General features: G+C 42.1%; 1 protein-coding gene across 7 annotated transcripts in view; it reads left to right on the top strand.

The window, feature by feature from the left end:
* tbc1d5 (TBC1 domain family, member 5) overlaps positions 1-24,550 on the top strand; it is a 554,754-nt gene that overhangs the window by 53,770 nt on the left and 476,434 nt on the right. The window contains exon 1 of one of the 7 annotated variants that reach the window (XM_041183656.1): positions 4,871-4,905. The exons of the other annotated variants lie outside the window; for them this stretch is intronic. The gene's annotated coding sequence lies outside the window, so the exon portion shown is untranslated. Of the gene's footprint in view, positions 1-4,870; positions 4,906-24,550 lie in introns of those variants that run through there. 7 annotated transcript variants of the gene reach the window in all.

The raw sequence follows: 24,550 nt of genomic DNA on the forward strand, positions 1-24,550 counted from the left end.
GAACTGCAGCAACTGATCAAGGCTCCTTAGACTGCACATTCCACACTCTCGACCTCTACCACCTAGAAGGACACGGGCAGCAGCTGCAGGGGAACACCACCACCAGCAAGTTCCCCTCCTAGCCACATACCATCCTGACTAGGAACTTTATCACCGTTCCTCCAATGTATCACCGTTCCTAACAGCACTTACGCCACATGGACTGCAGTGGTTCAAGAAGGAGGCTCATCACTTTCTCGAGGGCAATGAAGGATGGGTAATAAATGCTGACCTTGGATGTCCACATCCTGTGAAAGATACAAAACACAAAAAAGATATACTTGCATTTGAGGCGGTACAGCAAAGGTTCACTAAATTGGTACCTGGGGTGAGGGGGTTGTCCTATGATGAGTGACTGAGCAAATTGGGCCTATATTCTTTGGAGCTTAGAAGAAAGAGAGTGATCTCATTGAAATCTACAAAATTCCGAAGGGGTTTGATAGGGCAGATGCTGAGAGATTGTTTCCGCTGTTGGGGAATCCAGCACATGGGGGCGCAGTCTCAGAAAAGGGGGTGATCATTTAGGCCCCGGATAAGGAGAAATTACTTCAATCAAAGGGTAGTGAATCTTTGGAATTCTACATCCAGAGGGTTGTGAATGTTCATTGATGAGTACATTTAAGGCTGGGATAGAGATTTTTGGTCTTTCAGGGAATTTAGGGATATGGGGAGCAGGTGGGAAAATGGAGTTGAAGCCCAAGATCAACCATTATTGTATTGACTGGCGGAGCAGGCTCAGTGGGCTGTGTGGTCTACTCCTACTATTTTTTGTGTAATGCTGGTGAATGTAAAGGGAGATGGTTATATTCTGTCTTATTGGAGATGGTCATTGTCCAGTACTTGTGTAGCGCAAACTTGTCGATTATCAGCCCAAGCCTGAGTATTGTCCAAGTCTTGATACGTACAGGTACGGACCACTTCACTATTTAAGGAGTTACGAATGCAACTGAACACTGAAATAATCACCAAACAAGCCACTCCAGACCTTATTATGGACGGAAGGTCACTTATGAAGCAGCTGAAGATGGTTGTGCATAGGACTGTGCCCTGAGGAACTCCTGCCGCGATGTCCTTGGGCTGAGATGAGTGGCCACCAACAATCACATCATCTTCCTTTGTGCTAATTATGACTCCAGCCGGTGGAAAATTTTCCTCCTGATTCCCATTACTTCTATTTTACTAGAGCTTCCTAATATCACACTCGGTCAAATGCTGCCTTGATGCACTATCACCCGACCTCTGGATTTCAGCTGTCTTATGGACTAAGCTGTAATGAGGCATGAAGTTGAGTCGTCCCAGGGAACCAGGACCATTTGTAATATTATGCAGCTCTGAATAAGATTTCTGAAATGAATTAAAATTGTCAAAAATGTCATGTGGCGTGCTAAAGAATAATAATGAGTATTTCTTTAGATTTTATTGCAGGTTCTTCTGCTTTTAATTTTAAAAATTTCAACCTAAAAACTTGTTCAAAACTTGAAATATACATCTTAAATGTACACGTTCAACGGTTAGTGAGTTATGCAGGTCTGACTTGCTGCTCTTTTAATTTTCTGTAAGCACTAAATTCTTTTTGCATTATGAGTATATCATTTGTGTCACATCTGTGACTTGAGCAATTTTTTTTGAAAAGTCGTTTTGACACCAATTGCTTTTTATTGCTTTTGGGCTTGGCATGGCAGAAGTTTTTTGGGTGTTCCATGATACAAAATTGAATTGTGGTATTTCATGAAACAGTGAATTCGGTGTTGAGATAATGGGCTAATGTGTGTTGGGAAAGAGTATGGCTTGAAAGAGTTGGGTTTTTTTATGTTTGATACCGATAGATGGATGGTGAGGAGCAATTATTTTGTGTAGTGCAGGCCGTTGTCGACACTTGGCATGATGAGCAGCAATTTAAAGCACTTTGTTTGTGCATGCCTTTTAATGCATTGCAAACTTCTGGGAAGTTTAGACTTGAGTCAGGAACAAGAAATGGCCATTTGAAGCACACCCTGTAATAAGCATTAAAATACTAGGCTCAGAAATAATCTTATGATAAACTAAATTAATTCCACTCGAATGGTATAAGCCCTTGAACATGAACAATCAACTGAATGTTCCGGCAAATACAGGTGTAACAGTTGGGAATTCAGATACATCATTCTTGTGGTTTAAATGGGGTTGTACAGTACGTGATATACATTTAGTTGTAACATCTTATGATGTATGATATTCGTGTTTCTGCAAGGAGCTTTGTATTTTAAAAATATTATGCATTGCATGCTGTTTAACTGGAAGTGGTGATATTTATAATACTTTGTTTATATATGTATAACGTGTATGCGACATATGTATTTTCTTTTGTGTCCCATTGAAAACAGCTATGCAAACATTTCCTATAGAATTTGAAATGGTAAAATGTACACATTTAGCCGTCATACCTGTAGGAAGCCATTTCGCAGAATATCCTGTGTTAATCTGATCAGGGTGTTGTCATGGCTCCCTGTCACACCATGGGGTCCAGCTGTGCTGCCAGGTAGATCTGTCGACTCTGCTGATCTCTTCCTCACAGCTGCAGCTTGCAGAGTTGTGAATAACTCAATTTATTTTAATTTTTATACGTTTCTTCAGCTTTGCAATTTATCCCTCCCCCTCTGCCAAGTCAGTTCTTGTAGGCAGCTGTCAGGAAAAGGTTTGATTCCTTTTCTTGGTTGCCTGTCCTGAAGATATACAGTTTTCACTACCTGATGATATTTGATAAGACAGTGTTAAGCTTCACATGTATGCTGATCACACTCAGCTCTACCTCACCACCACCTTTCTTCTTCACTGTCTTTGAATTATCAGATTGCTTGTCCAGTGCTTGATGAGTAGAAAATTCCTCCAACTAAATATTGGAAGGACTGAACCACTGTGTTCGCTCTACGAAAACTATGGACTCCACCCTTTTCCCTTGCTACTGTCTGAGACTGAACCAGGCCCTGTTAAGCCTAAGCCACTCCCAAGTTTTCCTTCAACTTAGTTTCCAGTGTGACGCAATGCCTCTTGCCTCTAATGCTTAACCTTTTGTAATTTTATTTCTCACCAAAAAAGACTATTTCCCCACAGCCAGCTCGCCTGGGACTGCTCTGAGGCTTGATGCCTTTTTCCTGCTAGCTACTCATTGTGGCTTTACTCTTCAAGAAGAAATATCCTCAAAAGGCCACCACTTCATCAACAACTTTGTATATCGCCTCTAATTAATAAAACACCTCAAGTTGCTTCACAGGAATGTTATGAAGCAAAATAGCATACCAACCCACATAAGGAGATATTAGGGTAAGTGACCAAAAGCATGGTCAAAGAAGTAGATTTTAAGGAGCATCTTAAAGGAGGGAAGAGAAGTGGAAAAGTTTATGGAAGGAATTCCAGAGCTTAGGATCTTAGCAGCTGAAGTTACAGCCACTAATGGTGGAGCAATTAAATTTGGGTGTGCTATAAGCAGCTAGAATTAAAGGAGCAGAGAGATCTTGGAGAGTTGTGGGGTTGTAGGATATTGCTATCTCTGTAATCTGGAGGAAACTATGGACATGGGGAGGGGCGAGGCCATGGAGGAATTTGTAAAAGGATGAGAATTTTACAATTGATACATTGTTTAACTGGAAGTCAGTGGACAGAGAGGTGATCGGTGAATGAGACTTTCTGCAAATAAGGGCATAGGCAGCAGAGTTTTGGATGTCCTCAAGTTTACAGAGAGTAAAATGTGGGAGGCCAGCCAAGAGTGCATTGAAATAGTAAAGTCCAGATCTAGTAAAAGCTTGGATGAGGGTTTCGACACTAGATGAGCTGAGGAAGGGGTGGAGGCCAATGATGTTACGGAGTTGGAAATAAGTGGCCTTAATGATGGCACAGTTCTGTGGTTGGAAGCTCTCATCTCGGGGTCATATGTGACACCAAGGTTGTGAAGAGTCTGGTTCAGTCTCAGACAGTAGCAAGGGAAAAAGGTGGAGTCCATAGTTTTCGGAGAGTGAACACAGTGGTTCAGTCCTTCCAATATTTAGTTGAGGAATTTTCTACTTATCCAGCACTGGACAAGCAATCTGATAATTCAAAGGCAGTGAGGAAGAAAGGTGGTGGTGAGGTAGAGCTGAGTGTGATCAGCACACATGTGAAGCTTAACACTGTCTTATCAAATATCATCGAGGGGCAAAATTTAAATGAGAAATAGCAGGGACGAAGGATAATTCCTTGGGGGCCACCAGAGCTAACAGTGCGGTAATGGATAGAGAAACCTTGCAGGTGATGGTACTCTTACTATGATTGGATTGATAAGAATAGAAACATGCAAGTGCAATCCCACCCAGCTGGATGATGGTGGATAGCTGCAGATAGTTAAAAAGAGAGAAAAGGCATGTTGGAGATGGGCTGGTAGTATGCAAGGTTGGAGGAGTTAAGGTAGTTTTATTTTGAGAGGGGTGATGACAGCAGATTTGGAGGAGAGAGAGACGGTATCTGAAGGGAGAGAATTGTTAACAATATCAGCTAACATGGGAATCAGGAAGAGAAGCTGGGTGATAAGCAGTTTAATGGGGTTTGGGCCAAGGGAGCAGGGGGTGGGTCTCTAGGAAGAGGTGAGGTTGGAGAAGGCAGGAGGGGAGATGGGAGAGCAACTAGAGAATGGTGCGTATTTGGGGCTAGAATGGGTTGGGGGGGAATGTTTGGATGCTGGGATCACTGGACCTCTGGTTTCTTCCTGTTGCCCTGTTGGAAAATCTCATTCCTTCAGCTACATCAAAAAATGCCTACAAAGTAACATTTCTGTCTGTAATTTATTACAGATAAGTTCCTGCATTGTTTCAAAAAATCAAGGATGCACAAAACATTACTTTGGTACTTCAGAACATTGTAAGTCTCCTGTCTCTCAGCTATAATATTACACTTAAATGCAATTAAAACTTACAAATAGAAAATGTTATGCTCCTGGTTATTGTTAATTGACATAATATATGACAATTGAAGTAGTAGGTATGCTTGTGCATTACAGGACACATTGAGCTTGGCCTAAATAGCCAAGTGGTTCTGGTACTGGGTTTGTAACCCCAAGATCAAGAGTTCAAATCTCACAATGGCAAAACTATGAAACAATGTAACTTCATCTGAAACAGATGGAAACGTGTTTGTACTCGAAAGAGTTACAGGACACATTGAGGAGCTGGGAGATGCAAAACTGAGATGTTGCAGCAGCAGTACTTGTTGGGAGGGTGTAACCATAACAGTGATAATTTTCCATGGGCAGTTACCATTACAAGCAAGAACAAAGCAACTTATGATGGAGCAATTTGGCAGAAAGTGCATGCAAATCTAATGTTTTAATATATTACACTTCTTATCATCTGTGATGTTCCATATACTGAAGAAAGTTAATATGCAGGTACAGCAAGCAATTAGAAAAGCAAATTGTATGTTAGCCTTTATTACCGAAGGATTGGAGTACACAAATAAATAATTTTTGCTGCACTTAGACCCTTGGTGAGTCAAAACATGGAGTACTGTGGACTAAGACTTACCTTCATTGCATACCTTCAAAAGCTTCACCAGACTGATTCCTGGGATGAGGGGATAGTCCTATGAAGCGAGATTGAGTAGACTAGGCCCGTTTTCCCTAAAGGTTAGAAGAATGATCTCATAAGGGGCTTGACTGGGTAGATGCAAAGAGAATATTTCCCCAATTTGGGGAGTCCAGGGCATGGGGTCACAGTCTTAGATAAGCAGTTGGCCCTTTAGGACTGAGATAGAAATTTCTTCATTCAAAGGGTTATGAACCTTGGAATTTGCTGCCCCAGAGAACTGTGGATGCTCTGTTGTTAAGTATATTCAATTCAGAGTTTTTTTGGCTACTAAGGGAATTGAGGAATATGGAAATAATGCAGGAAGGTGTAGCTGAGGTAGATGATTAGCTATAACTTTATTGAATGACAGAGCCAGCATGAGGGGCTGAGTAGCCTATTCCTGATTCTATTTCTTATGTCCTTTTACAATGCTGCAAAATATAGCCTTCCATCTGATTTTATTGCCTCTGTTTTACAGTTTCTCTCGCTGTCCCTTCACTAATGCTTCGGTCTTTCTCTTGTCTTCGCTTTTAACTGCAAAGCGAAGGATGGTGTGGTTGGGAAAGGAACCACCAATTTTTGTGGTTACATTTTTAATATGAATTGTGGCTTTCTTCCCATCCCTTTCTCCCATTCCTCATGATTTTCCCCTCATCCTCTCAATTATATCCCCTAGCTCCTCACCTTGTTAATTGTACTTTAATGCTCACCACCTGCATACAATTAACTGGGAATTCACTTGTGCCCCTATTGTTACTGCTGCAGGAGGCTTGGCTTATTTCTTGCACTTTCTAGAAGCAGTAGAAGGCATGGCAGGTCAACTGTCCAAAAGATTTCTTCAACCATTTTTTGTTAGAAAAGGTTGCAGCAGAAAAGGTAACAAAAAGCAGCATCATGCCTCTGAAACATCCCAGGAGAAAGTGCTTCAAGCAGCAGTAGTAGTGGCAACCGACTAATGGGATATGGGTGTCGCTGGCTAGGCCAGCATTTATTACCTATCCCTAATTGCCCTTGTTCAGAGGGCATTTAAGAGTCAATCACATTGCTGTGGGTCTGGAGTCATATGTAGGCCAGACCAGGTTAGGACAGCAGATTTCCTTCCCTAAGGAGCCCAATAGTGAACCAGATGGGTTTTTACAACAATCAACAACCGTTTCATGGTCATCATTAATTCTAGATTTTTATTGAGTTCAAATTCCACCATCTGCCATGGTGGGATTCGAACCCAGTCCCCAGAACATTACCCCGGATCTCTGGATTCCTACTATTGCGCTATCGCCTCCCCCTTGGATGGTGATATCCACCCAGTTAAGGTAAAAGTTGGTGAAACAGTTCTACCCCTAGAATATGGAGGAACTAAAGTTTTCCTGGATGTTCAGGATTATTACTTGTTTAGAGATGGAGATATTCTTGGACAATACACAGCATGAGTTTTGGATGTTCCTCTCAGTTTTAAGAAACTGACCATTTCATGAAGTACCTGCCTTTTTGTTTCAGCCTGTAAATACCATTTTTGAGATTTGGTGCAATAAATTTATTGTTAAACAAAAAAGCAATGTAATAGACAGAAACTGTGGGGGTTAGGTGAAGAAAGGTGCCTGTTTGCAATATGTATCCCTGTAAATAAATGCTCATAAAAGTATGTAGAGATTGGCTGTATTTCTGTCCTTTGGCACCTGGCTATCTGGAGTGGAATACACTTTCTCCATCTCTTTCCCTGCTTCTTTGTCATTCATATATCCATAGAACTCCATAGAGGCTTTTAGCAGATACAAGGGAAGCAAATCAGCGGAGGCATTAGTGGAGTACAGAAAGTGCAGGGTGGAACTTAAGAAAGCAATTAGGAGAGCAAAGAGGGGATATGAGAAAGCTCTGGCTGGTAAAAGTTGGGAAATCCCAAGATATTCTATAAGTATATCAATGGGAAGAGGATAACCAGGGAAAGAGTAGGGTCCAAGGGAGCAATCTATGGGTGGAGCCAGAGGACATTGGTAGAGTGTTGAATGAATAGTTCACATCCGTCTTCTCCCAAGGAAATGAGGATGAAGGTATGGAACTCAGGGAGCGAGACTGCAAGGTTCTTGAGCAAACTGATATAGGGAGTGACAAAGTATTGGAGGTGTTGGTAGGCTTAAAAGTAGACAAATCTCCAGGTCCGGATGATTTGTGTCCCAGACTGCTAAGGGAGGCAAGGGAGGAGATCGCAGTGGCTCTGACCCAAATTTTTAATTCCTCTCTGGCCATGGGGGAAGGTGCCAGAGGACTGGAGAACAGCTAATGTGGTTCCGCTATTTAAGAAGGGTTGTAGAAATAAGCCAGGGAGCTACATACTAGTGAGTCTCACATCAGTGGTAGGGAAACTATTGGAGAAAATTCTGAAGGAGAGAATCTATCCCCACTTGGAGAAGCAAGGTTTGATCAGAGATGGTCAGCATGGCTTTGTCAGAGGGAGATCATGCCTAACAAATTTGATTGAATTTTTTGAGGAGGTGACCCAGGTGTGTAGATGGGGGTAGTGTAGTTGATGTGGTTTATATAGATTTCAGCAAAGCCTTTGACAAGGTCCCACATGGGAGACTTATAAAGAAGGCAAATACGGGGTAATTTAATAAGGTGGATTCAAAATTGGCTTAGGTGTAGGAGACAGAGGGTGATGACAGAAGGATGCTTCAGTGACTGGAAGCCAGTGTCCAGTGGGATCTGTGCTGGGCCCCCTATTATTCATCATTTATATAAACGACATAGATGACCATGTTGTGGGGTAGGATTAGTGAGTTTGCGGATGACACAAAGATTGACTGGGTAGTTAACAATGAGGTTGAGTGTCTTGGGCTACAGGAAGATATAGATGGGATGGTCAAATGGGCAGATAAGTGGCAGATGGAATTTAACCCTGAAAAGTGTGAGGTGATACACTTTGGAAGGAGTGATTTGACAAAATATTCAATGAATGGCATGACACTAGGATGTTCTGAAGAACAAAGGGACCTTGGCATGTGTGTCCATAGATCTCTGAAGGTGGAGGGGCATTTTATTGGGGTGTGAAAAAGGCATATGGGACACGCCTTTATCAATCGAGGCATAGATTACAAACGTAGGGAGGTCCTGTTGGAGTTGTATAGAACATTGGTGAGGCCACAGCTGGAATACTGTGTGCAGTTCTGGTCGCCACATTTTAGGAAGGATGTGATTGCACTGGAGGGAGTGGAGAGGAGATTCACCAAGATGTTGTCTGGGATGAAACATTTAAGCTATGAAGAGAGGTTGGTTAGACTTGGATTGTTTTCGTTGGAGCAGAGAAGACTGAGGGGCGACCTGATTGAGGTGTACAAGATTGCGAGGCATGGACAGCGTGATTGAGAGCAGCTGTTCCCCTTAGTTGAAGGGTCAGTCACGAGGGGGCATAAGTTCAAGGTGAGGGGCAGGAGGTTTAGGGGTGTGTGAGGAAAAGCTTTTTTACCCAGAGGGTGGTGACGGTCTGGAATGCACTGCCTGGGAGGGTGGTGGAGGCATGTTGCCTCACATTCCTTAAAAAGTACCTGGATGAGCACTTGGCATGTCAGAACATTCAAGGCTATGGGCCAAGTGCTAGTAAATGGGATTAGGTAGGTAGGTCAGTTGTTTCTCATGTGTCGGTGCAGACTCGATGGGCCGAAGGGCCTCTTCTGCACTGAGAGATTCTGTGATTCTACTACCTCACTTCACCTTTACCCAAAGCCACATCCACCAAAATGTGGGTACCAACCATTCCACCCCTTGCACTCTCCCTATCTCTCTACCTCCCTATATTACAATAGTGATCATGTTTCTAGGCCATTTCACTAGATGAGTGCTTGGACCATTAGAGAAGCCTTGGGGCCTGGGAGCATTTCGGTGCTCCTCAGATCAAGGAGCTTTGGGAATGCAGGTTGGAGGAATTACAGCATCTGAGAATGGATTGCTATGATTGATATGGACAGCAGCCAATGAGGAATAATAATAATTCTCCTAAATCCCAGATGGTTTAAATAAATTGGGGGAAGAAACAAGTCCAATCCTTTTCAATCTTGTGGGAGAAAAATAGTTTATAGATTTTTTTTCACCTCTAATTGTCAGTTTAAATACATTTGCTAGTCAGCATTGTTGTCTGTGAACATAGCACAGAAAAAGTTAATACATTTATATGTTACAATTGCAAAGTTTTGAGAATTAGTTTTCCAGTTTGTTTCAATTGTTTGGAAAAAGCAACAAAGCTTTCAGCGTCTTAGAGTGCAAAGACCCACCCTTGTGCATGCTGATGTGCAGATTATACACTGGAAAATTCTGTAAGCTGCATATACTAAAAATGCCCAGATATGATTTAAAGGCCTGTTCAACTGAGGTAAAAATATTCAGTTGAAGCCTTGTGTTTTGAAAATGATTCAGTAGATACATGTTTCAATAAGATCGCCTCTCATTCTTATAAACTCAAGAGGGTCTAGTCCCAAGCTGCCAAGAGAACCTCTCCACCCTGGGAATGAACAAAATGAACCTCCTCTGCGCGGCCTGCAATGTGAAAGCATTGAAATCTATTTAATTGATTAATTATCAAAATGTAACATGTTGACAGTTTTCCTATTTTATTTTAAATGTTGACAGGAAGTGTGTACCATATGCAAGATTGTGTATTTGTGTGTGTATATATATGTATGTATTGGTATGTATGGATATTAGAGAGATATATATATATATATATATATCTACCTCTATCTCTCTATCTCTTTCTCTCTCTCTCCCTCTCTCTATCGCTCTCTATCTCTATCTCTACCTGTCTCTCTCTCTACCTCTCTCTCTATGTCTCTCTCTCTCTCTCTCTATCTCTCTCTCTACCTGTCTCTCTCTATGTCTCTAAGTCTCTCTCTCTATCTCTGTCTCTCTTTATCTCTCTCTCTCTCTCTCTCTCTCTCTCTCTATCTCTCTATCCCCTCTATCCCCTCTATCCCTCTCTATCCCTCTCTATCCCTCTCTATCCCTCTCTATCCCTCTCTATCCCTCTCTATCCCTCTCTATCCCTCTCTCTCTATCTCTTTCTATCTATCTCTCTATATCAAAGAAAAGTACAGTACAGGGACAGGCCCTTCAGCCCTCCAAGCCTGCGCCGATCATATTGCCCGTCAACTAAATCGTTTTGCACTTCTGGGGTTCATATCCCTCTATTCCCATCCTATTCATGTATTTGCCAAGCTGCCTCTTAAACACCACTATCGTACCTGCTTCCACCACCTCTTCTGGCAGCGAATTCCAGACACTCACTACCCTCTGTGTAAAAAAAAAAAATCTTGCCCGCACATTTCCTCTATAGTTTTCTCCTCTTACTTAAATCTATGTCCTCTAGTAATTGACACTTCCACCGTGGGGAAAAAGCTTCTGACTATCTGTATAAAAACAAAAAACTGCGGATGCTGGAAATCCAAAACAAAAAATAAAAAATACCTGGAAAAACTCAGCAGGTCTGGCAGCATCGGCGGAGAAGAGTACAGTTGACGTTTCGAGTCCTCATGACCCTCCTCCATCCTCACCCCCTTTCTGTTTCTTCCCCTCCCTTTTGTTTTTTCCAATAATTTATATAGATTTTTCTTTTCCCACCTATTTCCATTATTTTTAAATCTTTTATGCCCTGCTAGCCTTTCCACCCCACCCCCCACTAGAGCTATACCTTAAGTGCCCTACCATCCATTCTTAATTAGCACATTTCTTTAGATAATGTCACCGCCTTCAACGCCTCTGTGTTCTTTTGTCTGTGACATCGTTTGATTATCTGCTCCTGTCACTACTTGCTTGTCCCTACAACCACACCACCCCCCCCACTTCTCTCCCCCCACCTTAAACCAGCTTATATTTCACCCCTCTCCTTAGATTCACTCAGTTCTGTTGAAGGGTCATGAGGACTCGAAACGTCAACTCTTTTCTTCTCCACCGATGCTGCCAGACCTGCTGAGTTTTTCCAGTTAATTCTGTTTTTGTTTTGGATTTCCAGCATCTGCAGTTTTTTGTTTTTACCAACCAGAAGCATACCTACTGTGAACAGAGACTTTTAAAACAAAAACTCTGCTCAACTCCACTGTCTCCAGAGGAACAACCAAATTAACTGGCCGCAACTTTAAATTGAAACATCAGGACCACCAAAGGACTCTCTGACCTGCAGTCACTGAGCCATTGACCGTATATTCCTTTTATTTATGGAATCTATTTTGATCAGCCTATCCCTCCTCACTCTGTAATCTGTATTTGTGCATGTGTGTGTATATGCATGCATGTGACAGATGGTATGTATTTTATTATTTTACCCAGGTCAGTGTAAGTACAATAAAACTAACCTCTTCCTTTGTTAAACTCAATTTTTTTTATAATCACAGTTAAACACTTGGAGAATTGGCAAACATATCCTCTTAAATTAAAAACCCTGTTACGATCAGAAGGGGGGAAAAGAGGGGAGCCATTTGACCTCTTCTCACCTGGTTATAACAATAGAGAGAAACTCCTTCCATTGGAAAGAGAGTCAATGATCGAACAACATAGGTATAAGATAATTGACAAAAGAACTGAGGTAGCTTCACTTGCCTGAAGTTGTGGTAGGAAGGCAGTTGTCTCTAAATTTCGAGATTGTGGGTTCCAGTCTCCCTCTAGAGACTTGAGCACACAATTTAAACTGGCTGTGCTGAGTGAAAGCTACACTGTTGGAGGTGCCATCATTTGGGTGAAATGTTGAGCTGAGACCCCGTCTGTCTTCAGGTGGACGTAAAGCAACCTAGGACACTATTCAAGTTCTCCCATGACTTGGCCAACATTTATCCCTGAGCTAACACCTGTATTAGTGTGTTTAAAAAGTACACAACTTGGTTAACATTGTCCGTCTGTTGTCTATTGGCATTGGGCTGCAGGTAAAACATAGAAGCAGCATTTCATAACAGTAATTATATAATGAACTTGGATGCCACGTGCTGTGAAAAATTTCTGCTACGCGTTGTGCTTCCCTAAGTCTTCTCTGTCTTCAATGTGCTCTGAAGTTACTCACTTGACCCCTGTGTTGCAGTGAAATAAAAATGGTGTTGTAAATGCACATCTGATCAGTTGACATTTGTGGAGAGAACAGAAAGAATTGCAATTTTGCAGCTGGACCTTTCTTCAGAAATGAAAAATAAGAGGCAGAAGAAATTCTAAAGATTCTGACCCTAAATTTGAAATTTTGTCTATTCTATTTACAGATGGTGACAGACCTGCTTTGTGTTTCCAGCACATTGTTTCTTTTGTTTCAGAATTCCAGCTTTTACTTTATTTTGCTTTTACTTTTCTAAAGTCATACTCTTGCTTTTATGTCAGTACTCATCAAAGGTCACTTTGCCAGGCCAGTCTACATGAAAAAGAAGTATAATGTGGAGAAAATTCACAAGTATTATTCACTGGTGCTTGACCAGCTTTTAATTTCATTTCCATTGTGTATTTTATAAATTCGTGATAGGCTTGTAAATGGTGTGCTTGTAGTTAGTCACATACTTCTCACTTGCTGATTACATTTTGTGTTTGTGCTGTTTGTGCTACTTTGGTATAGTAACCTTTTTCATCATCTTTCAGTTAAAGGATAGAACGTAGAGAAGATAGTGAGGAAACTTTTCTCTTACTGTTACTCTATTGCTAGCTGCACAATTTGGGCTTTATTAGGGTTTGTTCATATAGCTTATTGGACAAAAAGATGTTAACTTCAGCCACTTTGTAAATTTAAAACTTTCACCAAGACTTATTCAGGAATTTCACGTCACAGTGCATATCTTTTAAGCCTATGTCATGGGACTCATCGATGGATAAAGTGAATTAAAGCAATGTAGCTTTATGCATAAGACAAAATTTTATGCCTCACTTGATTTCTAATGTAAATTTGGAGCTACAGTCATTGTCCATTTGAGAGACTGTGTTCCCATAAAAATATAAAATTGCACTTATGGCATCAAGTGCATGTGTACTGTGTTGGGAGTAGTTTATTGTTTCTTTTGCTGAGTCGTTACTGGCTGCAGGTGACATTAAAAATGTAACTTAAGCCCTAAGTGACACACAGTGGAACAAAATTCTAGCATTCTGAACTTTGAATGCAGAAGCTGTTGACATGTCCCTGTGCACATCACAAGAGCCGAGAAATAAATTAAATCATCTCAAGTATCACAATGAAACCATCTAACATTTTTCAGTTGGTCCGCCCTGGTTACCCAACTCTTCAGATTCTGATGAAGTCATATGGACTCGATTCGTTAACTCTGTCTTCATCTCCACAGATGCTGTCAGACCTGCTGAATTTTTCCAGCAATTTTTGTTTTTGTTTCTTCAGGTTCACTCCTCAGTAGATCTTTGTCGTAAAAAAAATTAAAATTGTCTTTAAAATCCAACAGTTCAAAACTTAAGGCTCAAGATACAAAACACCACCAGAGATAAGTTGTATAAATTAGGATTCAATGTCAAGTTTGTGTTTGAAAGATCAAACAGTAAAGAACTCTATAATGTTAAGCTCCTAGCAACAAATATGAATACCTGATGGTATGTGATGAAGCTTGATTTCAACAAAATGAGGAAAACAATGTGGAATTGCATATTTTCAGCTTAGTAGGACAACACAAGGTAAGTTCAGAGGACGAATCATCATTGCAGTACAGTAATCCCTCACTTAAAGTTGTGGTTGCATTCCTGAAAATCATGGCTTTAAGTGAAACAACTTTAAGTGAATGATGGATTCCCGTAGAAATCAGTGTTAAAGCTGGAGTTAGGTTGCTTTGGAAATTTCTTGCCAGGAAAAACCAATGCACAAGATACTGTACCATTTGTGTGCAGCACCATGCATTCCTAGCTGGAACAACTTTCAAAATAAAAATCACTGAATCTAACAGAAATACTATATAAATTAAGATTAGATAACACTAAATCACACAAACAAACCCTGAGTTGCGCAGCTTCTGTCACGCATCTAGAGCAATCTTGAAACTTGGCTCAACTTTTTGCTTGTTTTCCTTTCCCGTTCTGTCCCTCTCCATTCCCACACTATCTGTTTGCCTGTCTCTTGCTCACGCTCTCCTTTCCTACTCTATCTTTCTTTCCCTCTCCAGAGCCTGGACCCCGTCCTGATAGTCTGCAGGGGCCTAGCCCATGTCTTGAGCTAGGTGGGTTGGGGGTAGGGTGGGGGGGAGCGATGTTTATTGATGACACACATTGTGCCTGTTTCATCGAAATAAAATAGGTGACAGCCATTTGCTGACTCATTGCTCCGGGCAATGCTATGACTAATCAGGGTCAAGCTGCCTGGTTTAAATTTCAAACAATGCTTAGCAGTTAACTGTCAGTCACCATCACTGGTGCATCCTCCATGGCAACACCTCTACCAGTCATTTCACTTGTCAACCAATCAGCATTCTCTCATACAGTATAAATTGTTGTTTTCCCCTTACATTGGTATTCTTGCTAAGTGTCCTATGAGTGCGAGGAGAAAATCTTCATGTCTCTTTTTCACTTTTTAAAAAAGTGAACTAAAAAGATTCTCATTTTATGTACAGTTCCAATAGTATTTATCTATATGCACTTGGAACTCAGTTGTTTGGTAAAATTCCCGACCTGCTTAATATAACTGTTGTATTGATTAGGGAGGAAAGAAAAAAAATGTTGCTTTGATTTCTTTTTCCTTCACCTCCTGTATTTATTGTGTGTAAATAAACTGCATGAACTGCAGTCATTAAAATTATACATTAATAATACATTTGCCATCCGAGAAGATTTAAATTGCATTAGATTGGATTATCTGTGCTTTAAATAATGAATTGTTTCTGCCTTCAGTTCATTGGCTTATTTCAGTTTTAAGGTTTCTGGTTTAACTATACTATTTTAACCATCTGTAAGCTTTAGGGTAAAGTATGTCAGAGACTCTTGTTGCTTTGGGTGGGTTTGTGAAAATTAGATCTAATTTAGTTGCTGTGCAATGCTGTATGACTTTGATTTTCAATGTATTGACCAAAGCAAGGATCAAAATCTTATGGGCAGAAGAAATTCAGAATATTTGACTATAATATGATGTGTATAACCTGTGTGTTTTTCCATGATCAATAGGAAGGTAATTCACCATTATTAAATGATACATATTTTGAAATTTTATTTGCTTTGTCACTTATAGGTGATACAAAGTTAGTTGAGAAAAGACCAAAAACAATATAACCAAATTTAAGTCTCAGACTCATTTGGAGAGAGAAATGCTTCATTTCAACTCAAAATAAATTATTCAATAAATGATGTATTTTAGATTGGTTGTGATGTTCTTTGTAAATTATTTTGTAGTAGTTTGGCTAACCTAAACAATAAAAGTATTAACTAATCAAGGGTTAATTTAATTTTTAATTCTAACTATGCTTTGAAATACAGTATGTTTTTAGTAACGTTTATTTCAAAACATGAGTAATGGTGTGGAAATTTGTAGTGTTCTACTTCTGTAGTATATCAAAATGGTGTCAAGTTCAGCCAAGCCATTTCTTATATTTTAAATAAAATAGAACATCAGTGTTGCATCTTTAACGTAAAAACACTGGGTTTGGTGACCTGACAAATCTATGTCGAGGAATGCTATGAATTCTGAACCCTTCCCCTTCTTGTTAAGGACCAACCTGGGATTTACTGGCTACCCTGTGCTTAGGAATGATAGCCACATTTGGCTGACAGAGTTAGCTTATTTTACTAAATTCAGTTTATTTTACCAACTTCCAACTGGGATACCCATAAGCTACTGTGTAATGAATTAACCCTTTCTTGCCAAATTATCAAATAAGATAGCAAGCCATGCAATAGTAATTGTTAATTTCAAAACCATGATTAAAAGCATTGAGATATTGAGTATCGATGGCTACAAGTAGGATTAACTAACACACTGATTTTTTTTTTTAAATTCAAATCACGGGATGTCTGTGTGTGCACATTTCTATTATCCTTCAGAAGGTGGTGGTCAGCCATCTACTTGAACTGCTGCTGTCTATGTGGTGAAGATACTTCCACAGTGCTATTTCGTAGGGAGACCCAGGGTTTTGGCCCAAAGATGAATAAGCAACAATATATTTCCAAATCAGGATGGTGTATGTCTTGGAGGGGCACTTGGAGATGGTGCTATTCCCATGCACTTATTGTCCTTGTCCTTCTTCTAGTTGGGAGAGACCACGGGTTTGGAAGGTGCTGTCAAAGAAGCCTTGGCAAGTTGCTGCAGTGTGTCTTGTAGATGGTACACACTGCAGAGCCAGTTGAGGAGGAAAGTGGGTTGCTTTGTCCTGCATGATGTTGAGCTTCTTCAGTATCTTTGGAACTGCACTCAACGAGGCAAGTGGAGAGAATTCCATCACAGTCTTGACTTGTAGATGGTGGGGAAGGCTTTGAGGAGCCAGGCAATAAGTCACTCACTAGAATACCCAGTCTCTGACTTACTCTTGTAGCCAGAGTATTTATATGGCTGATGCAGTTAATATCTGGTCATCGGTGACCCCTAGGATGTTGTTGATGAGGTATTCAATGAACGTAATCCTGTTGAATGCCAAAGGGGGTTTGGCAATGATAATCATTTTGAATGTCGAAGGGAGGTGATTAGAGTCTCTCTTGTTTGAGATGGTCATTGTCTAGCATCTGTAAAGTTGTGAATGGAACTGAACACCGCAATCATCAGTGAACATCGCCACTTCTGAGCTTATGTTGGAGAGAAGGTTATTGATGATACAGCTGAAGATGTTTGTGTCCAGGACACTGCCTTGAAGATCTCCTGCAGTGTGTCCTGGGGCTGAGATTATACCTACCAACCGCACAGCTTTCTTTCTTTATGCTGAGTATGACTCTGACCAATTGAAAGATTTTCCCTGATTTCCATCGAATTCAATTTTAGTAGAGCTGCTTGATGCCACTCTTGTCCAAATGCTGCCTTGATTTCAAGGGCAAGCACTCTTGCCTCACTTCTGGGATTCAGTTCTTTTGTCCATGTTTGGCACCTTGTGTTGGTTCTACTACCACTTGCCCCCAGCCCAGTCTGACAGCTATGCACTTCAGGACTTGGCCAGTTTGATATATAGGGATGCAACTGAGGTGATGGACTTGAAGCCCCCTATAAAGTACATTTTCTGCACTTGTGCTCTGAGTTTCTTCTAAAGTGGTGTTCAACATGGAGAAGTACTCATTCACCAGCTGAGGGAGGCTTATAGGTAGTGATCATCAGGAGGTTTCCTTGCCTATGTTTGACCTAATGCCATGAAACTTTGTGAGACCCACAGTCAGTGTTCAGGACTCCTAAGATGTTCATTCCAGGCTGTATAACATTGTACCTTCACATCTAATCGGTGTATTCTACTGGTGGGGTGGGGTGGGGAGACATACCCAGGGATGATGCTGGAGGAGTCTCAGACTATGGCTAATTCTATAATTTTCATAGCTTGATTGTCAGGCTGTTTCTTGACTAGCCTGTAGGACAACTGTCCTAATTTTGACACAAGTCCCCAGATGCTAGTGAAGAGAATTTTGGAGTGACTGCTTTGCCGAACACCTTCCGTCAGCCCACAAGCATGAGCTTCCATTTATTTGTCATTTCAGTTCTCCACCTTGCTCCTACCTTTCTGACTTTCGCCTGCTACAGTGTTCCAATGAAGCTTAATGTAAGGGCTTGAGGAGCAGCACCCATCTTAAGAATCCATACTCTGCAACCTTCTGGACTCAGCATTGAGTTACAAAAATTTAAATAGTGACTTTTACCTCCATTTTGTTTAATTTTGTTACAGAGTCGTTTTTTCTCATTTCTTTCTTTATTCCTTTACTTTGCATTCGGACAGCTGCTATCTAACCATTCACACCTCATTTGGCCATAGCTTTTGTTTCCTTACTTTACCCATTACTATGAATCCTTTTGTCATTTAACCTATCCTGTCCTCTACTCTATTACAGACCTTCCCTTTTGTTCTTCCTCATCTGTTTTCCCCCTCCCTTTCATTGGTTAAAATCTATTACATTGTTATCTTTCTTCAACTCTGATGAAGGGTCATCATCGACCTTAAACATGAACTCTGTTTCAGTTTGCTGCCTGACCTGCAGATTTTTCCCAGCATTTTCTGTTTTTATTTCTGATAATTTATTCTTTCATGGGATGTGGGCGTTGCTGGCAAGGTCAGCATTTGTTGCCCATCCCTAATTGCCCTTGAACTGATTGCTGGGCCATTTCAGAGGGCAGTTAAGAGACACCCACTTTACTGTGGGCCTGGAGTCACATGAAGACCAGACCAGGTAAGATTTCCTTCCCTAAAGGATATCAGTGAACCAGATGGGTTTTTATGACAATCGAGAATTTCATGGTCAACATTACTAAGACGACTTTACAGTTCCAGATTGAAATTGAATTCAGATTTTACCACTTGCTGTGGTGGGGTTTGAACCCTGGCCCCAGACCATTAGCCCAAGCCTCTGGCTACTAGTCCAGTGACAGCACTGCACCACCATCTACCCCTGAAGAATTCCAGCATCTACAGTATTTTACTTTTGCAAATAGAGAAATTGTTCCCATTGGCAGAAATGGCAAGAACCAAAGGGCTGCAATTTAAACTGATTGGCAAAAGAACCAGAAGCGACATGCGGAAAAACTTTTTTTATGCAGTCAGTGGTTAGGATCTGAAATGCACTGCCTGAAAATCTGTTGGAGGCAATTTCAATCAGGCTTTCAAAAGAGAATTGGATAAGCAGCTGAAGAGAAAATTTGCAGGGCTACAGGGATCCAGCAAGTGAGTGATTACTGGTCAAGTTGCTCTCCCAGAGTGCCGGCATGGCTGCCTATGTTGTAGCCGTTCTATGATTCGATGGCCTCTGCTTTCATGTCAACATCAGATCTGTTCTGATTAAGAGAGTTGGACTTTGTCTCGCATTGGACTGAAGGAACTATGGGTAGATAAAAACAGATTAAAATCTAAATTTAAATCTAGTAATTGTTTTGTCCAGTCTGTTCGAGTGGTATCGAATAGTGCTCATGGGATTGGGGGTAATATATTAGTGTGGATTGAGGATTGGTTGATTGATGGAAAAGGAGAGTAGGAATAAAAGGGTCATTTTCAGGTTAGCAGCCTTTAACCAGCCATAAAGATCAGTGCTTGGGCCGCAACTATTTACAATCTATATCAATAACACTTCGTACCCTGAAATAAGTGCAGAAATTAAACTCTACGGCGTATGCAAAGAGGCTAGAAAGGGGTATAGGCTCATTAAGTGGGCAAGAATGTAACAGATGGGAGTAAAATGTGGAACTATTTTGAATAAAAAGATACTTGCTAAACAAAGGACACTGACTTGAAGTAGCTGCTAATTTGCACCTGTGAAGTCCTATTTCTTTCCACAGAGATGTAAAGTCTATAGAGGCCCAACAGAGACAATGACACCCCTGGAGGTATGAACAGCTCCTCCCTATCTCATCAAATTAGAGATAATGGCTGGAGACATTTAAAAAAAAAAATAATCACCTTAGCTATAAAGACATGCGACTCCTCAGATACTGAAGCAGTCCATGTCCAAATGTATCAAGACCTGGAAAATATCCAGGCTTGGGCTGATCATCTGTCAAGGTTTTTCGTCCTCAAAGGCACCCAGAAAGCTAGAAAGGAACAGAGGGAAATGTCCCGACTCCAGGAAAACATGCAGAATCTGCTTTGGCTGCGGTCGATGGGGGTCGATATCAAGGAGGAACTCCAAGAGGTGAAGAGCCAGCAAGCCTCGCTCTTTGCCTCGGAGGCCTCCAAGATCATCTTCCGTTCCAGAGTCCACTCCGTGGAGCAGGATGAGACGTGCTCACGTTTCTTCTTCCAAAAGGCACACAGAGAGAGCTCTGTGATCAGCAGCCTGAAGGAAGAAGACGGCTCAGTAAAGTCATTGCAATCTGACATTTTGAGGATTAGCAAATCCTTCTATGCCGGATTATATGACGTGAAGCCCACAGACAGCACGGCCTCCCAGTCCTTCCTGTCCTCTATCACGGAGGTCTTAGATGACAGTACATGGGAGAGTCTGGACAAAGCGCTAACTCCTGACTGAGGCCCTTGAGTCCTTCGAGAAGAGTAAAACTCCCGGAAGCGATGGCTTGCCTGCGGAGTTGTATTTGGCTCTGGGACTGGATCGGCCCAGACCTGCTAGAAGTGTACGAGAGTATGCTCCTGGCTGGCAGTATGTCAGAATCCATGAGGAAAGGCATTATCACCCTCATCTACAAGCACAAGGGGGAAAGGGAGGAAATTAGAAATTGGCGACCCATTTCACTGTTGAATGTGGACTATAAAATTCTGTCCAAGGTCATCGCCAATCGGGTCAAATCCGCTCTGGAATTGGTGATCCACCCTGACCAGACCTGCACTATGCCGGGCAGGATGATCTCTGACAGCCTCGTGCTGCTCAGGGATACGATTGCCTATGTACAGGACAGGGGTGTGGATACCTGCCTCATCAGCCTGGATCAAGAGAAGGCCTTTGACAGAATATCGCACACCTTTGTGGTGGATGTGCTCTCCAAAATGGGGTTTGGGGAGGGAATTCGCAATTGGATCCAACTGCTCTACACTAACATCAGTAGTGCAGTCTCAATCAATGGGTGGGAATCAGATAGCTTTCCTATTAAATCTGGAGTCAGGCAGGGCTGCCCTCTCTCGCCTGTTCTTTTCGTGTGTTGCATAGAACCCTTTGCTGAGTCCATCAGGAAGGATCCGGGCATAAGAGGAGTGATGAGCCCAGGTAGTGGAGGCACTCAGATCAAAGTCTCCCTGTACATGGACGATGTCGCCGTCTTCTGCTCGGATCCGCTGTCGGTGCACAGACTTATCCACATTTGCGACCGTTTCGAACTGGCCTCGGGAGCCAAGGTAAATCGTGGGAAGAGCGAGGCCATGTTCTTTGGGAACTCGGCTGACCGATCCTTTGTCCCCTTCACTGTCAGGGCTGATGGCCTGAAGGTGCTGGGGATATGGTTAGGAGGGACCAGGGCACGTGTTAGAAACTGGAAGGAGCGAGTGTCTATGGTGAAAAGGAAACTGGGCTTGTGGGAGCGACACTCCCTCTCCATTGCGGGTAAGAACCTGGTCATCAGGTGTGAGGCACTCTCGCTGTTGCTGTACGTGGCGCAGGTCTGGCCCATTCCACACTCCTGTGTAGTGGCGATCACCCGAGCCATCTTCCCCTTTATCTGGAGGTCGAAAATGGATCGTGTCCGCAGGGACACTATGTACAAGCCTCTAGATAAAGGGGGAAAAAACGTGCCCAACATCGTCCTCATACTGATGGCCACCTTTGTGTGCGGCTGCATCAAGCGGTGTGTAGACCCTCAGTACGCAAACACCAAGTGTCACTACATGCTGAGGTTCTACCTGTCCCCGGTATTGCGAAGGATGGGTCTGGCCACGCTGCCGCAGAATGCTCCAAGTAGTTGGACTGTGCCGTACCACCTGTCCCTCGTGAGAAAATTTATGCAGAGAAACACAAGTCCGTCAGGCAGTGGTCGGCACGTAACGTCTTAAAGGCCCTGAGGGAAAAGGAGAGGGTGGATCCTGTGGGATGGTTCCCTGAGCAGACTGACAAAGTCATTTGGCAGAATGCCTCATCACCAGAACTTTCCAACAAACACCAAAATGTAGCTTGGCTGGTGGTGAGAAAGGCCCTCCCTGTAAGATCCTTCCTACACGCCAGGAGTCTCACCCCCTCTGCACGTTGCCCTCGAGGTGGCTGTGGTGGGGAAGAGACCGTTGTTCACCTCCTTGTAGATTGTGTCTTTGCAAAGAAGGTCTGGAGAGAGATGCAGTGGTTGCTGTCGAGGTTCATCCCGAGCAGTTCTGTGACAGAGGACTCTGTGCTCCACGGGCTGTTCCCAGGGACACACACCGAGACAAACATCAACTGCAGCTGGAGGATCATCAACTCGGTGAAAGACGCTCTTTGGTCTGCCCGAAACTTGTTGGTTTTCCAGCGCAAAGAGTTGTCCCCGACCGAGTGTTGCAGACTGGCACTTTCCAAGGTCCAGGATTACGTGCTGAGGGACACAGTTAAGCTTGGGGCAGCTGCCGCAAAGGCGCAATGGGGAAGGGTTGCTGCTTAAGACCTTTCTGCCACAGTGCACTGGGAGGCTGGGAATTGTAAAGAGCCCCTCAGGCTGTACAGATTAAAATGTATGTCTGCCAATGATTGAAATATTCATTGATTTTTCTGATACACCTTGTTTCATGTTGTAAAAGTTGAACCTGTTTGTATTTTTGTAATGGTGATTTGAAATGTTTCGAAATGTTTTTGAAGATTTATGAATAAAGTATATTTTTGCAAAAAAAAAAATCTGTCAAGTAACATTTGCGTCACACAAGTGTCAGGCCATTGTCATCTCCAACAAGAGAGAATCCAACCATCGCCCCTTGATGTTCAATGGCATTACCATCACTGAATCCCCCACTATCAACATCCTGGGGGTTACCATTGACCAGAAACTGAACTGGACTAGCCATATAAATACTGTGGCTACAAGAGCAGGTCAAGTGCTAGGAATTGTGCGATGAGTAACTCCCTTCCTGACTCCCCAAAGCCTGTCCACCATCTATAAGGCACAAGCCAGGAGTGTGATGGAATGCTCCCCACTTGCCTGGATGAGTGCAGCTCTCACAACACTGAAGAAGCTGAACACCATCCAGGACAAAGCAGTCCACTTGATTGGCACCACATCCACAAACATTCATTCCCTCCACCACCGATGCACAGTGGCAGCAGTGTGTACCATCTACAAGGTGCACTGCAGGAATTCACCAAGGTTCCTTAGACAGCACCTTCCAAACCCATGATCACTATCACCAAGGAGGACAAGAACAGCAGATAGATGGGAACACTATCTCCTGGAACTTCCCCTCCAAATCACTCGCCATCCTGATTTGGAAATATATCGCTGTTCTTTTACTGTCGCCGGGTCAAAATCCTGGAACTCCCTGCCTAACAGCACTGTGGGTGAATCTACACCACATGGACTGCAGTGATTCAAGAAGGCACCTCACCACCACCACCTCAAGGGCAACAAGGGATGGGCAATAAATGGAACATACAACCAATATGGAGAAAGGTCATGTGATATGAACTTTTGTATGGATGCTGGAATTAAGATCTAAGCAGAGGACACACAGACTGCCACATGGAGCAGGAGTGTCCCTCCCTTGCTCTTTCCAACATTACATCTAAGTTAGCACCCTGTTTTGCTGAGAAAAATGTGTACATTCCTGCAGCAGACAGAGACTCTCCTGAAAAGCTGTTGGATTTTCTACAATGATGATTCCAGAAGAAAAGGGATCTGCCAGCCATGACTGAAAAATAACTCTTCAGTGAAGAACCAGAATCCAGACACAATCAGTGAATCTTTATTGGCTTTACCTTTTAATATGCATTTTAACTTGATCAAATTTAGCATTCGATACTTAAATGCTTTTTTTGCTTGCTTGGGAAGTGTGTGTTTGCGTGCATTAGTGGGAAGTAGCGTGTAATTTTAACATTTTTAATGTTTGTATCTGGATGAATTTTAGCAATAAAACTAGCTCCTTACATGTTTAACTCAAGAATATCTGTCTGGCTCATTTCTTACAAGACTACACAGTCAGGTAAATACTGAATTGGCAATATCACATCCTTTTTAAATTCAATCCCCTGTTAGAACCAACCAGTGAGTGCGAAAAGTGAGGAGTTGGTTTACCCCTCCTTACCTGGTCATATCACAATGTGAAGTAAATTATAATGAGGATTGGGGAGAAGTAAAAGCCTTCAAGTTTGACACTTTTTGTTTTAAGGTTTCCATTCTTCCTCCTGAAATGGCCCAAATTAAAAATTAAGCAGTGGTTTATTAAAGTTATTGTGAAATTCTGTCAATAGAGCATCTGTTGCTGCTTTACATACTGTCATGTATA

The sequence above is a fragment of the Carcharodon carcharias genome, chromosome 3, assembly GCF_017639515.1.
Source record: "Carcharodon carcharias isolate sCarCar2 chromosome 3, sCarCar2.pri, whole genome shotgun sequence".
Lineage (NCBI taxonomy): Eukaryota > Metazoa > Chordata > Chondrichthyes > Lamniformes > Lamnidae > Carcharodon > Carcharodon carcharias.